The 15,791-nt window shown below is 47.9% G+C and overlaps 1 protein-coding gene across 3 annotated transcripts in view; it reads left to right on the top strand.

The window, feature by feature from the left end:
• Window positions 1–5,968: 5,968 nt before the first annotated feature.
• rreb1a (ras responsive element binding protein 1a) overlaps window positions 5,969–15,791 on the top strand; it is a 63,984-nt gene continuing 54,161 nt past the window's right edge. For all 3 annotated transcript variants that reach the window (XM_041960943.1, XM_041960942.1, XM_041960944.1), the window contains exon 1: window positions 5,969–6,081. The gene's annotated coding sequence lies outside the window, so the exon portion shown is untranslated. The remainder of the gene's footprint in view (window positions 6,082–15,791) is intronic.

Below are 15,791 nucleotides of genomic sequence, written 5' to 3' on the forward strand. Positions count from 1 at the left end.
GCTGGAGATGATCTGAAGCTCACCTGGTGCAGGTGTGGCGATCACTGCGATCCACTCGTCCCGGTGGTCAGACCTCACATGCAGCTCACTGCCTTCACCGTGTATGTCTGTGAGCTGCATTTCCCACGTCCCCCCGCGCACTGACTCAGGTGTGCTCATCACCTGAACTCGGCCTTAAGATGAAATGCTTGCTCTGGACCCACAGGTACGAGTCGTCCGAGCAGATTTTACGACTGTGAAACTCATTTTTTTGACAGCTCCTGTATATCTAACTTGAGTGGAGGCCTCATGTCAACCAAAGTCCAACCTTCAAGTTAGTGATTCCCAACCCGGGGGGGGGGGCAACTGGAGTGTGACTGAATGTTTGACTGCTCAGAACTGGTAGTTTGGTCAAAGAGGTCAGGAACCCCTGATTCAAGGCAGATAACTCCACATGTGATGAATACACAGAATGTTCCAGTTGTCCCGAGTCACGAACACCTTTCCAGCCTCCACCTGTCCCAGGTGACGTGGATGTGACAGCATCCCGTCATACTGGAGTTACAATAACTATCTGACCTGTTTGACTCAGCGTTTAGTGAAGCAGAAGTTTCCTCAGAGAGCAAAGAAGAGGCGACGCCTCGCATCAGCCAAAGTCACGGCTGAAGACGGCTGAACCCAAATATAATGAACACACGCGTCGTGGTGTCACACAGCAGCTACAACCACAGGAATCTTCTCCACCTGCCAACCGTGACATGAGCGCGGCCGTCTGAACGTGTGAAACTACAAAAATGGCAGACCAAGCATCACTTCCTGCTTCCTCTCTGACTGTCGGTCATTGAGCAACGTCCTCTGCAGTGTGTCTCCACCCCGCAGAGGCCACAAAACATCTCCACCTTACCTAAAAACGTCGCAGCCGGCAGTTTTGAGGTGTTTTGCAGCGTGCGAGTGTTAAAGTGGGGAATGGTTGTGAGAACAGAGCGACTGAGGCCTGAACTTTAATCCTCAGCCTGTCAGCTGCTGTTCAGCCTGTGCTGCAGTCACGCTGCATGCTGCAGAGCAGGGCAGGCCTCAGGCTGCAAGGCAAACAACTGTTACCTACAAATCATCCGTCACTATTGGAAACCGGTTTTTCACCCCCTCCTCGCTCCCTGCTCCTCCTCCTCCTCCTCCTCTCCCCCGCACCACCATCCTCACCCCTCTGCTGCTGCAGCTCACATGTCTGAGCTGCAGCTTTTAGACATCCTCAGAGCTGCCGGAGCAGAGGCGAACCTGAACGCACCGCCGGTGTGCGGCGCTGGCTGCTGAGAACGTGCTCGTCACCCCCCCACACCGCCGACAGGTGTTGGCTTCATGTGACTGCCTGCCTGCCTGCCTGTCCGGACAACGCTCCAATGAAGAAAGAGGAGGAGGAGGAGGAGGAGGAGGAGGAGGAGGACTGTGTAAAGTTTCATCAACAACAACTGTGTCAACTTGTAGTGGCCCGGTGTTGGGAAACACTCAGCTCAGATCTCCTCTCTCTGGCTGCTCGGCTGAGTTTGGGGATGCCTGTCCTCCTCCTCCTCCTCCTCCTCCTCCTCCTGCCCTCCGCTGGATGAATGGATGAATCCACCCTTTTGTTGGCGATGGTTGGTTCCTCGGCAACGGCTCCATGGTTACAGTCCAATAAATAACATCACACTCTCTCTTCTGCGTCTGGTTTTCAGGCCGGGATGCAGACGCAGAGGTGAACTTTTTTTTTCTGTAATTGTGTTTTTTCCGTTTTGTCCCTCGATGCATCGCGGCTTCCTCACAGAAACAGAACAAGTTGGTTTTAAATGTCGTGAAATCACACAAGCTGCATTTGTGACTCATTCGTTTGGGGCCGATCGTTTTAAAGCCTTCACAGACGGAAACGAGCCCTGATGACGTGAAGAATCATCACTTTGCACATTTCGCATGTTTCTAGAAATCGTAATTATCGGCATGATTTGACGGAGGATGAGTTACCTCTAACTTTTTGATCAACAACATACATGTGTGAGAAGTTGTCAAATATGCTCACAGCATTTGTGCTTGTGGTGAAAATAAGACGATATATTTAAAGACAGATCTGCAGCGAGGTTGTTTCCAGGTGATGAATAAAAGCTCACATTCAGCAGAGAGCAGAATGACTGGATGCAGTTAATGTCATTTCATTTCTCAGACACAAAGTGAGGCGACACAAGCAGCAGCTCTGTGAGGCTGCTCTCTGCTAAACGCTAACAGCAGGTAACGTTTTCATCGTAGCTTAGCGTGTTAGCGTGTTACGTTAGCAGTAAAGCCCGGCGGGGTTTTTTCTTTTTTCTTTTTTTTCCAGCAGTTCAGATAGTTCAGTCTGGACCAGTGTGGTGGACTGACCTGAGAGCAGCGGCAGCTAAACGAAACCTGCACGATAAACAATGTCAGAAAACAAAATGATAACAGAACATAACGTAGCACTGAGCTCAAACTGTTCAGCGGCTCCACGTCAGGGGCTTTAAGGCAAAGTAAGTGGCTCGTGTTAATGTGAATGGTCTGTGTGTGTGTGTGTGTGTGTGTGTGTGTGTGTTGGGGATGGGCCCTTTGTATCTCAATAGATTAATTTGAATTGAAAAGTGGCCAGTTGAGGTGAAAAGCAGTGATTGGATTAGTGATGTAATGCTGTTAGCTGCTTTTCTGGCTCTGTGTGTGTGTGTGTGTGTGTGTGTGTGTGTGTGTGTGTGGCCATAATGAAATGGAGGCTCCTGCAGCCTGTTTTCGGCTGAGCTCCGCTGCTGTATTTCATATGTCAACAGTACACACAGATCAGATTCTTCTGGTCTCTCTGACAGACGACGCGCAGCTTCCTGAAGTCTGCAGCTGAGCAGGAACAACAACCACTCAGATCTTTTACTGCGGAAGAAGATTTTCATGCAAACTTTGTTTTCTTACATGCACTGAGTGTCACAGATCAGTCTCATGCCTGTGTGCTAAGTACAGACTTGGATAATTAGCCTAGCTTAGCATAAAGTCCAGTAGCAGGAGGAGACAGCTAGCCTGGATACAGAATACAGCCACCGGCAGCTCTGGGGAATCTGACTTGGTTCGGTACCATCGAATCCTCGGGTCCCTACAGGCCTGTCCGTTCTTTGTTCAGTGTTTGTTGTGCACTGAAACCAGAGTCAGATTCCCCACATGTGTAAACGTACTTGGCCAGTAAAGCCGATTCTGATTCTGAATCCAAAGCTCTGCTCACAGGCTGAGTCTGCCAACCAACACCAGAGATGAGAAGTCCTGGGCGGATGGATACGCTGATGTTCAACAATAAATAGTTCCAGCTTTTCCCTGCAACCGTAAACCGAACAGAAGATTACAGGCCTGTCGGTCGGTGCATCGCTTTGGTCCAGACTGAGATATCTCAGCAACTATTGGATGGATCGTCATAAACTTTGGTACAAACAGTCGAGGTGGATGAGTGAATTCTGATAATTCTTTGGTTTATACCTGCAAAACTAGTGACACACCCACTGGTCTCAGCTCTACTTTCTTGTTAGCTTTTTGAATGCTGATTAGCAAGTGTTAGCATGCTAACATGTCAAACTAAGACAGTGAACACAATAAACATAACAGCTAAACATCAGCATGTTAACATGTCACTGTGAGCGTTAGCACTTAGCTCAAAGCTCAACATACAACATGTTGGTCAGGGATCTTCAGGGGTGCTGATAGGTGGGCTTAAATCAGAGTCAGGCTAGTTGTTTCCCCCCGCTTCAAGTCTTTATGCTAAGCTAAGCTAATCATGTCCTGTCTGCCTGGAGATGTGACGTTGATGTTCATCTTCTCATCTCACTGCTGCAGAGAAAGCAAATAAAAGTTTGTTCCCTGAATGTAGGAGCGACCTTTTAACAAACAGCTGGCTGCAAGAGGCTCCTCAACAAAAGTTGCCGAGCCACTAACCAGAGTCCTGGTAACACCCAGTCCTCCCATCAGCCCCTCCTCCCTCCCCGTCCTTCATCAGCAACAGGCCGAACCAGCCCGAGACAGACGGAGGCTCTTCCTGCTCTGCTGCAGCCGCCTGCAGGGGAGGAGGGGTGGATGGGAGGAGAGACGCCTGTGTGCTCCTCTCTCCAGCAGGGGATGATGGGAGGAGGAGGGGAGGAGGAGGGGAGGAGGGGTCTGTGTCTGGAGATGGAGGCCTGGCAGGAATGTGGGAGAGGAACTCGACGCGCAGCGAGCGAGGAGTCGAGCCGCTCGCACTAAATTTAACAATGAAAGTGGGAGCAGTTTAAATTTAGTCCGCAGCTTCTCTGGCTGGAGTTTAAGTCCAACCTGAGAGCAGCGAGCAGGACGGAGCTGCTGCTGCTGCTGCTGCTGCTGCTATTTATACACACACACACACACACACACACACACACACACACACACACACACCACATCCTCATCACTGCTGAAGGCCTCTGAACGGCAGAAAGCTGCTGATCAAACGTTTCAGCTCAGAGTTTAATCAGAGGCCTTTAAGCTTTTAGGTAACTTTATTTGTTCCTCGTGGTTTGAAATCTCTACGAGCGTAAAAAACATCTGATTAATAAAGACGCAAACGAAACTTTGAGCTTATATGGAATTACTTTATGTTTCACTTCTAAGGTTTAAATCAGATTTTAAGATGAATTATGCTGCTTTTACGGTGGAAATGATTCATAGAGTGATTTTTTTTACACATTTTCTATTATATTTGTGTCAGTACATGAACATTTTACACATAAAGGATCACTTTTAAGGATTTGTTTGCATGTCTGCAGGTTTATTCTCCTAAATGCTCCAAATCAAAGGACTCAAACGTTATTTTACAGGCTGTTTGGATCTACAGGTAGATGTAAAGCCTGAGTTATAAACAGGAACTGCAGCATTTTTAAGGACTAAACTCTCTGAAGGCGCCGACATGTGTCACGGATTTTATTATTTTGAGGAAATGAATCACACGTTTAATGTTTCTGTTCTTCTTTGCCTCTGATGAGCTTTGACACCAGTTACAGACTCGTTACCTGGCAAATAATTCTAACTTTAAAAACAGGCGCAGTCCCCTCCACCCTCCATCCATCCTTTCTTCACTCCAAACCCCGCGATATCTCCCTCTGTCCGCGCTTCTTCCCCTCAAACCTCGCGATAGATGCGGAAGCTGGTGCGAGCAGCGCGGATGGCTTCTCACCTTTTCACACCTTAAACTCCGTTTCAGAGTTTCTGTTTCAATTAAAGCAGCTGAAAGAAAAGCGAGTCACTTTCTGTGAAGCTGTGGATGAATGAGCTTTAAGCGGATGTTTCAGGTGATAACTTGGATGAAGTGCAGGTTAAATATACCTCATGATCAACTTTAACCTTCCAAAAATATTACATTTCAGGGTTAATGCGGAGATTTGTCGCACAAAGTGCAGAAAGATAAATGACAGGAGGATAAATGGCGCCGCTGCGGTGGAGATTTGCTTGTTTTTGCTTTAAAATGATGAGCTGTGACTTTATTTCTTCCTCCATCGCGCGAACGGCTCGTTACCGGCACAAAGAAGAAGAAGTAATCCAGTAACGCGTGTGCGTAAAGAGAGAGATGCTTGGTGGCCACGTCCCCTTGGAGACTGGAGAGACAACACGTGATGAGCTTTACTTATCAGGTTTAGAGGGAGAGAGACACTGAGACACGCTGAGAGAGAGAGAGAGAGAGAGGACACCGCCGGGAGTCCGGGGAGGAATTCAGAGAAAAGCCGACACAAAAACCAACATTTTCCTCCCGAACACTCCTTTTCTCCGCTGTTTTTTTCCTCCGAGAGAGGAGAGAGGAAGAGAAGCAGAAGAGGAGGAGGAGGTGGAGGAGGGAGGGGAGGAGGAGGAGGAGGAGAAGCCGGAGTAAAGTTTGTCCAAGTTTGCACATCCCTTCGGAAACGCCATTTTGATTCCTCTCCTCTCCGGAGCAAGTTTGCAGCCTCTCTCCCTTCTTTTTTTTTCTTCATCCCCTTCATCATCCACCATCACCGCCGTTCATCATCATCATCATCATCATCCTCGCCCCCACCACCATCATCATCCTCGCCACGATGTCTCGTCGCAAGCAGCCCAACCCCAACAAAGTGAAGCGTAAGTCCGCTTTTTTCGCCTCTCCATCGTTGTATTTTGGTGCTTTTCTGCCTCCGCGCGCTCGGCTTCATCGATGCCTCGCGCGTTCTTTGCTTTTTGGGGAAAGTTTGAACTTGTTGCGGCTGTGAAAGTTTAAGGTGAGCGGTGGAGACGGCGAGGGAAGGAGAATAGTTTTTCTCTCCTCTCCGTGTTGCTTCCTAGTTTGATGCGCATCCAAGCGGTGGAATTCAACCCCGGGTCTCTTCCTCATTCACGCTACCTCAGCTAATTATCACAAACAACTTGTTTTTTTTGACTTTTGGTGCAACTTTATCACCGTTGTGCACGTTTGGGGCTGTTATGTGGTGGTTTTGCCCCGCGGGGAGGGTGGCTAGAGGGGGTTCAAAGTCTGCTCGCCGCCGGAGTCGAGCATCCATATCTCGGGTGCACTTTGGTCGGAGCCTCGCTGCTAGTGGCCATGTGTAAAGCTACCAGACACCACCGATAAGCTAACGGCAACTAGCGGGGGCGCTTCCTGTCGCTGCTTTCAAAGTAAAACCACCTGTTGATGACGGTGGAGTTTAGCGAGGCGAAACGTGAATGTTTGGCTCTCTTAATGTTTTATGTGCTGAAAGTGGTTTGTCTCTGAACGTGTTGGCTGAACGTGAACGCTTTCAGAAAATACAGAACATGTGTCGACAGTGATGCAGCTTAGAACAGATAATGTGAGGTTTGTGTGGTGTTGTATGACGGCACATTGATGTTTTCTAACGATGATAATGATGCATTTGCTTAAAGGCAGTGGTAAAACATTAATACATTCCCTGGTTAATCTAGCAGGAACGGAGTGCTTTGACAAACATTACTGTTAAGGCACCACAGTTTCATGAAAAGATTATTTTCCAATTACAATATGTAAACAAGTAGCCTGTGTTCTGTAATATAGCTGCCAAATTAAAACTACAGAGACCAAAACAACATTTCTGAACAAGTTTAATGTAGTTTGAGCTTAAATTGAATGTAAGTTTTAGTTTGAAAGGAGGATCGTTCCATTTCCGGTCGCATTCTAGCTAACTGCGGCTAGCTCGACGCTGCTGCCGTGACCTTGCCCAGACATATTTAGTAAGAAAGCGACCCCGGTTCATTTGTAAAGTGCGGTCAGGCGGCACCGAGGCGTCCGGTACCGCCGCTCCGCTCCGCCTGTCGCACTTTTCTGCGCTGTTTGGCCACTTTTCGCCGCGTTTCGGAGACTTTTCCACCGTCTCCGGTTACGCGCAGCCAGCAGCAGCATCGACGTGACGCCTGTTGCATCCACCTCCTCCTCCCCCCTCACCCCCCTCCTTAGTCTCTTTTCTCTCTTTCGACATCATCCACCGCTTTAACTTCCATTTTAAACGTTAACTCGGGCTCATTCTGACACTTGAAGCCGTGTCCGACCTCAAACCGTCGACTTTGGGAACTTTTGCGCGGCCCGTGTGGCCGCTGGCCTCGCCGCGGTTGTTCCGTGTCGGTGCCCGGCGGAGGATGCTGCCGCTGCCGCCGCCGTTAAATGTAATAATGTGCTTTTACTGTGTCACAGAGACTTTGTTATCAGTGATCGGGTCAATGATTGATGGATGCGCTGCGGCTGCAGATGAATTGATGAGTTTTTTTCCTCCGCTCGGTCTCAGGCTTGAACTGGTTAGATAATGGTTGCTAGGGATTTTCTCTCTCTCTCTCTCTCTCTCTCTCTCCCTCTCTCTCTATGTCTATGTCTCTCTCTCTCTCTGTTGTGGAACTTTAACACTGAAAATCCACCCGCTCACTTTATTTTTTTAATTGATTAATTGATCGGTGAGTTTAGTTTAACTTCAGGGTATCTTTATATCTTTTACTGTGTCCGTATGCAAAGATTTGAAGCGCATTTATGGCAGTTAAATGTGAGTTTGTAGATTATTGCTCGTGCTTCATGACTGTGATATTAAAAAAGTGAGTTTTGGGAGCATTATTGTGACAGTTGTATCTGCTGTCGCTCCTATAAAACTCCTGCAGGGATTGGAAGTGAATAATGATGAATTTATTAAAATCTAGTTTTTGTGCATGAGGTTTGGTGTATTTGTCGTGAATCGCTCTGACTTTACCGTCACTTTCGTGGACTCTGTGACTTCATCCGACTTTATTTTGTGTAGAAGTTTCTTCTGTAGTAATCCTGCGTGTGTTTGCATGGAAGCACTGCGACAGCGCCGTGTGTGCTTTAAGGCTTTGTCAGCCGCTCTGATGTTTCACCATCATCCCTGCAGAAGAACTGGGTGTGTTGCTCAGCGTGCTGCGCCTCTGCAGCACCTCTGCGGCGCTTCGCGAGAACCTCGTCAGTCCGGTGCTGCTGCTGGAACAGTGTGTGCGTTCTGTGTAATGCCGACCCCTCACTGTGTGTTTGTAGTGAGTTTGGAGTTTTCTGAAGAGTATTCTGTGTGTTTGTGCCACCAAAAAGCAGGTTTATCATGTTTTTCTTGTATTTTTAGAGCTCAGCAGGGACTTAAATGTGAGTTTTTAGTTGCTTCAAGTTGAATTTTAAACAGATTTAACCACGAAGTTTCTGCTAAGAGACTCCTTATTGGGTCTAAAGTGTATTTGCGTGACTCTGCAGTATGTTTGTAGTACTTGTACTGTGTTTTTCCTGTAGTGATCATTCAGTTTGACTCAATCCTGTTTATCCTGCATCAGCTGCTTCATCTGCGTCTGTGGACATACGGCGTGGTAGTACTGCTCAGTAGATCGTGTGTAGTAGCTCTGTGGTACTTTTATCTTGTAGCAGTATCACTGTAGCATCCCTGCAGTATTACTGCAGTAACTTCTGTTGACTCTGTACTTCTTTGGTCGTTTTTTTTTACACTTTTCAGCATTTCCTCTTTAGTTTGTGGCTAAATGTTGCAGCTTCTGCAACCTGCCGCATGCGTTCAGATGAAGTGGAGCTTTTTGAAGATGGTCGGCCATGTATTCCCGCTGTCTTTGGTCCTCTCCTCCTCCCGATAGAGGAGGAGCAGCAGGAGGAGGAGAGCAGTTAGCATTCCATTACGAAATTCAACACTGAGGCCGAGCTGGGCCCTCGGCGACAGGCGCAGAGCTCGCTCGCTCTCAGGAGGGACGCCGCTCGCTGAGGGGGAAGTTTTAACTCGCTCTTCCACTCCTCGACTGCTCGTCTCAGGGAGCAGCGGCGGCGGCGGTTTAAATGGAGATGTGTGCTGGGTGTGTGTGTGTGTGTGTGTGTGTGTGTGTGTGTGTGTGTGTGTGTGTGTGTGTGTGTGTGTGTGGGAGGGAGGATTAATCAGAACATCAAAGTGGATGTCTGGTGAATTCCTCTGTGAGACAAGGTGCTAAAAAGCCTTTTCTGAGTTTCCTTTGTGTCGAGGCAACAGCAAAGGATGCTGTGTGTGTGTGTGTGTGTGTGTGTGTGTGTGTGTGTGTGTGTGTGTGTGTGTGTGTGTGTGTGTCCTTTAACCCTTTATCCAGTTTGCAGCACATAATGACAGCTAAAGCGGCTAGCTGTGTTCTGTCAAAGCTCTTCTTCTTCTTCTGTGGTGGACATTTTAAAATGCTGACGGCCGATGATGTAGCCGATGATGTGTCCCACACACACACACACACACACACACACACACACACACACAGATACTTGTACACAAAGAGTGTCTTGTGCGAAGGGGCATCCTCCATTGTGAGTGCTTTTTGTGGGAACTGAAGCCACACACACACACACACACAGACACACACACACACACACACACACACACACACACACACACAGCCTGCAGTTACAGTCATGTAAAGGCATGATGTAGCATGAAGGGAGGGAGGGATGCTTGTTTTTCCTCCTGTGCAGGTGATAAAAGCCGGAGGAGGAGTGAAACTAACCGACTCAGACTTCTCTTCATCTCCTCGTTGTTTCGCCATCGTCGTTCTTTTATCGTCTTTTTAATCCGTTCAAAGAGTCTGATGGGTTCAGCTCATTTTTTAATGCTCTTTAACACCTGAACTTTCTCTGAATACTCAGGTTTAACTGTCGTAGCTCTCTGGTGAGTGATCACTGACAGAAATCACCTCTGTCAGTTTGAGCCTCTGCATCACCTCAAACATCACATTTTCAACAAAAGGCCAAAATATTTCCCCTCATGTTTATCTCTAATTATTCAGTCCTAGTCTTGTTGCTCTCTTACAGCTTGTTTAATTAAAGTTAGAATGAACAGAATGTTTGTCAGCCAGTGAAGTTAAACCAGAACAACAGAAGAAGAACGCAGCATTTCAGAATAAAAGACCACAAAAAACTTAAATTAACCATTAGAGTTAGTATTTGTGTAATTAATGTCACTGCCACTAATGTCTGTGATAATTAGTGTGTGTGTGTGTGTGCATGCGTGCGTGTGTGTGTGTGTGTGTTAGCAGCAGTATGAATGAGTGAGTGAGTTAATGGGGAGTTTCAGTGGGACGTTTTGTCCACAGGGACTGAACTAAAGCAGCTAATTAAAAGCTCTGGTCCTCCCTCTGAGACTGTTGTTGTCTCCACATTAACCCCCGTTTACACACACACACACACACACACACACTCCTATTGATCCCTGCAGTTTGAGTCACATGATGAGTCCTGATAGTTGAGCAGTTAACAGACGACTTCATACTGAGGACCTTCTCCTCTCCTGTCAGGCAGCCTCAGTGTCACTGAGCTGCTTTAAATAAAGTTTAGTTGAAGCAAACAAATCTGAATAAATTCTGTTTGTTTTCATTCAGAACAAAGTTTCTCTCTTTCGTGTATGATCTTTATTTTTCATCGTTCAGTTTCCGAAACTCGTTTTCTAAAAGTCGACCTGCAATGGTTTTAACCATCGATCGGCCTGCAGACGATCTCCTCGAGTTGACGAGAGTCAGGAAATAAAGAGCAATGCCGGCCACAGCGTCCGAGCCAATCAGAGGCCACCTTGGATTACCACCTGACAGCTACGCGTCGGCGTGTTTGTGCGTGGTCGAGGTTTTACAGGCAGCATCGACCCCCCCATCGGCTGCACCGAGGCTCGATGTTACCACCTCTGTCTCCCTCCCTCCTGGTCGCTCCCTCTCTCTACCCAGCCTCTATTTATAGACCCGCCTTTTTTAGATAAGATTATGTTCCATCCCCCGACAGGAGGAGGAGGAGTTAACATGCGGTTCAGAAAGGTGTGGAGGAGGAGGAGGAGGAGACGACGGGGTGAAAGAAGTTATTTGGGCTGAAGGTTGACTTCAGGAACACAACCTGTCATCTGTTAATGTTTTGTCACGTAACGAAGAAAAGTTTCCTGCGAGACTGAAAGTGTTCAAGCATTAAAGCAGGGCTGATTTAAGCCCCCGCCGAGGCGCTTCGCTGCTCCTCTTCCTCCTCTCTGACTGACGGTTGTCGACAGTAACCGATCGATGAAGATGAAGGAAGCGGCGAAGGACAGGCCGGTTCGCTGCAGCCGGTCGGACGTGTCGGTGGCGTGAAACACACAGCAGCCATCAGGGTGGGAGCGCTGCTCTCTGATGTGGTGGGGGGAAGTCTGTGGATGGAGACAGGGAGGTGTGGAGGGGGATGAAGGGTGGGGGATGGGAATGGGTGGAGGGTGAACTGTTACACCTCCAGCCGGACCAAATGGCTCGCCGCCTTCCCCCGTCCGCAGAGACACCCGAACAGGTCGGCTCAGAGGCTTTTCAAAATAAAATAAATCCACACAATGTGACAGAAGAAGGAGTTTAAAGCACCAGAGAAGAAGAAAAAGTTTGAAAGTGTACACGTAGGCTTCAGCTTCTCCTGCGACGCAGGAAACAGTGATGAAGGTGAGGATGGACGAAGGTCAGAGCCAGAGAGGAGGCACAAACGCCGGTTTTTGAATGATATTGGAGCAGTTTGGAGAATAAATTATGCTGGAAAGCTGCCAGTGTTGTGGCGTTTTACTCGTACGTCCCGTCAGAAATGGTTATTTCACAGGAAACGCGGTTGTAAATCTTCACACTGCGGCAGAATGTGATGAGTCAGCGTTTCGGTTTGGTTTGCCTGACTGAAGGCGTGTAGGTGAGTCACAGGTGGAGCAGACAGGTCGGAGGCCCGGGCTGCGTTCCACATGTGGTGGTTGAACGACAGGATCCGACTGTCTGGAACGAGCTCCTCCTCCTCATCGTCGTCTGCTGAAGGTTCACACTTCAGCTCGGAAACAGCTGACTGAGACTCGGCTACAAGCAAGTAATTGTCGTCATCAGGCTGATTTTAAATGACATCATAGCAAACTAAACCATCGTCATGACAACTTAGCAACCCCCATCCACTGAGGAAGGCCAGAAAAAGTGTCTAAAAGCTCTGGAAGCAGCAGCTCAGGTGGTGTTTTGGAAGTTCTTGTGGGATCCAGGTGGGATCCACCTGGTTTTGGCTTGTCACCTTTGACCTCAGTGGTCCACAAGCTGTTTTTCGTAGAATTTTGGGTCATTTTTCGGACCATTCTTACTAAACCTTTGCAGAGCGATTAGGGTCATTGGTCCATTGATTATGTTCTTTATTGATCAGTTGGACTGTTAAATATCAGAAAACAGTGAAAGTTGATGACTTCAAATTTCTTGTTGCGTCCAAACAAAAGAAACGAAAAGTGTTCGATGATTTCAAACAGAGAAAAGCAGGAAATTGTTGATTTTGACGAAGCAGAAAATAATGAATCAGCTTTCTGTCACGATTGAGCGACAGTTTCAGCTGTAAAACTTTGAAACACACTCAGACGACACTTTTTACTCGCTCTGACATTAAACTGAACCGTGAGTCCGATTTAACCGACGCGGCGCCGTCACGTGATGCAGCGCCTGTTGGAGTTGGAGATCTTCATCAGTTTCTGCTCGCTGATGATCGACTCAGAGCTCAAGTCTGATAATCGATAGAGCGATTGATCGCGTTGTGAGAGCTCAGCTGAGCAGCGAGTCCTCAGAGACACAGAGGAGGACGAGTGTAACATGAGACGAGGGATGAATAGCGCTAAAGTAGGACACACACACACACACACACACACACACTCTGCGTGTCGTCTGCTGGGCCTCCTCCCATGCGAGTGTGTTTCTGCAGGAATAGTATCCCCACACACACACACACACACACACACTCACACACGCACGCTGGGAGCCCACCAGGACTGCCTTGTGGTCTCTCTGGGTTTAAATTTAGGCTCACAGACCTCCCTCTTTATATAGCAGCGGGGACGCTATAGTTAGAGTGAGTAAATATGACGATCCTCTGTGTTCACATGAAGAAGAGCGTTGTTTGTTGTTGACATCAGTCTCTAACAGTTTCTAGAATTTGCTGACATCATTTTATTGAAGAAGGTGATGATTTCTTCTTGATGAAGAAAGAAACTAAAGCTTTATTAGTGTTAGTCTTTAAAAACAAGGTTTTTCTAAATGAAGTCTGGTATTGAAGGCTGCGAAGTGTCCCGGTGCTGAGCGACGAGTTTCATGGATGAGTTCAGCGTCTCATGATGCTCTAAGAATGAAACGTTAGTGGAAACGGTCAAAGTTTGTCATTTTGTGGCCTGACGGTGATGAAATTAGAGACGGGGAACTGATTTTAGATCAAAGTGAGCCGAAGAGCCAGACTCTGTGGAACCTTTGCTGTGTTTCAGTTGTGAGCTTCCCCGGCCTCGACCTGATGAGTCTGTCACAGAGACACACTGTTACGATGTAAACGGTTATTGAAACTGTTTCCTCATAAATGATGCAGATATTTAATTTTCCTGCTCTGAGCTTTGTCTCCTGGTGTTCAGCATCGTTCTGCACCAGGATCAGACTCGTCCCTCTTCATGCTGGCTGACTTTTTCCTCTACAAATATCGGCCGTGCTGTTTTTTTTTTTTCTGACTTGGTGAAAGTTTCCTGGAAGCTCGGCGGCGGTGGACGAACAACGTCTCCCGAACTTACGTAACTGAGTGTGTTTGATGATCGAGGCTTCGTGTGGACACGCTGAGCTTCAGCAGAGAGACAGAAGCTATTGTTTCTCCACTTCCTCCATCTCCTCCTCTGCTCTCCTGGTGAGAGGCTGCCTCACTTCCTGTTTGGCCCCCTCCTCCCCTCTGCTTTTCTTCTTCTCTCTTTCTCCTCTTCCTCCTTCTCTCTCAGCAGACTTCTTTGTTTCTGAGACGATTGTTACTCTCTCAGGTCTGATCGTTGCATCCAGCACCTTAGCTGCTTAGCTTAGCTTAGCATGAAGACTGGAAGCAGCTAGCCTGGCGCTTCAGATTGAACAAACGTGCTGATCAGTGAACTTTAGACGTGCTTGGAGGTGGATTTTGTTGGATTTTGAGGGGAGACTCTGAACAGATCACCACCACCTGCAGGAGGCTCACCTGACAGACCAGAGTAGCCGAGCTAGATTGTGATCTTTGTGAGCAAGCTAATGTGCTAGCATGTTTACTGCTGGCTGACGGCTCAGTAAGTTTTTTCCTGAATGTTTCTTCTTCTGGATATAAAGTCATATTTTGGAGGGAGGTCTGTTGTTTCTCACACAGCTTCAAACGACACGACCGTGCAGCGATGAGGAGCTTCTGTTTCCTGTGCACGTTTACCTGCGACTGACATCGGTGATAATGAAGCATCGTGAAGTCGAGCCTTACAGAATGAAAACACGTGTCGTATCGTGTCAGTGTGTTTGATGCAAATTTCTACACCTTGCACTTTCAATGTCCCCGTGCTAAGCTAAGTTAGCTAGCTTAGCTTCAATTCATCAATCTTCTCATCTAACGTGTCTCCCATAATGTCAGAGTGTTCCTTTAAACACAGCCTGCAGCAGGTCTGTCTGAAATACTTCAAATCATAAATGAGCTCCAACATGAGCTTCTGGCAGCATCCTCCTCCTCCTCCCGCCTTTCATCTCCTCAGCTCCTCCCCCCTCTAAGATGCCCTCTGTTTCCTCCTCCTCCTCCTCCTCCTCCTCCTCCTCCCTCCATCCATTGTGACATTCTTTCACAGCCGAGCCGCTCGGACTTTGGACTCGCAGTAAATACGGCTTTATTTGCTGCAGGCGGCAAACAGGGTGAAGGTGGCCCTGTGTGTGTGTGTGTGTGTGTGTGTGTGTGTGTGTGTGTGTGTGTGTGTGTGTGTGTGAGATGGCTGATATACACACACACACACTCCCTTGCAGTGGTAGTTAGCTCCACAAGCTGCTTATCAGCAAGACAGTCTCACCACACCCACACACACACACACACACACACACACTCAGAGCTACTGGCATCCCATACAACAGGTCTGGCCTACATATGACTGTGAAGCGTTTCTGCCTCGTTCCTCCATTCGCCCTTCATCGCTGTGTTGGTCGGCTACAGCAGGACTTCCTGCAGTTTGATCGAAACAAACAAACCGTGTTTTCAAAGCGTGCAAACCGCCGCGGCGCTCGGCGTGGAAGCGCTTCACGTAAACATCGGGGCTGCTCTGCTAACTGCTCGCTCCCGAGCTCTCAGCTGATGAAGATGAAGTCTCACTGACAAGTTGTTCAGGAGACGGTCTCCACTCAAAGTCAACTTTCTGTCTTTTTCTGGAGCTTTCCACCACATTGCATGATCTTCATCAGTTCCCCATGTGGAGCCAAAAAGCACAAAGTTCCAAAGCTGGGAGGAAAAAGGTCCATTTAGTCGCCTGTTCTGGAGCTTTTGACCCGGTCACATGGTTCCAGCGGCAGATGAAGTTTAAAATATTTTAATTAATAAACTGGAAAAACAAGTC

This window comes from Chelmon rostratus, chromosome 20 (assembly GCF_017976325.1).
Source record: "Chelmon rostratus isolate fCheRos1 chromosome 20, fCheRos1.pri, whole genome shotgun sequence".
Classification (NCBI taxonomy): Eukaryota; Metazoa; Chordata; class Actinopteri; order Chaetodontiformes; family Chaetodontidae; genus Chelmon; species Chelmon rostratus.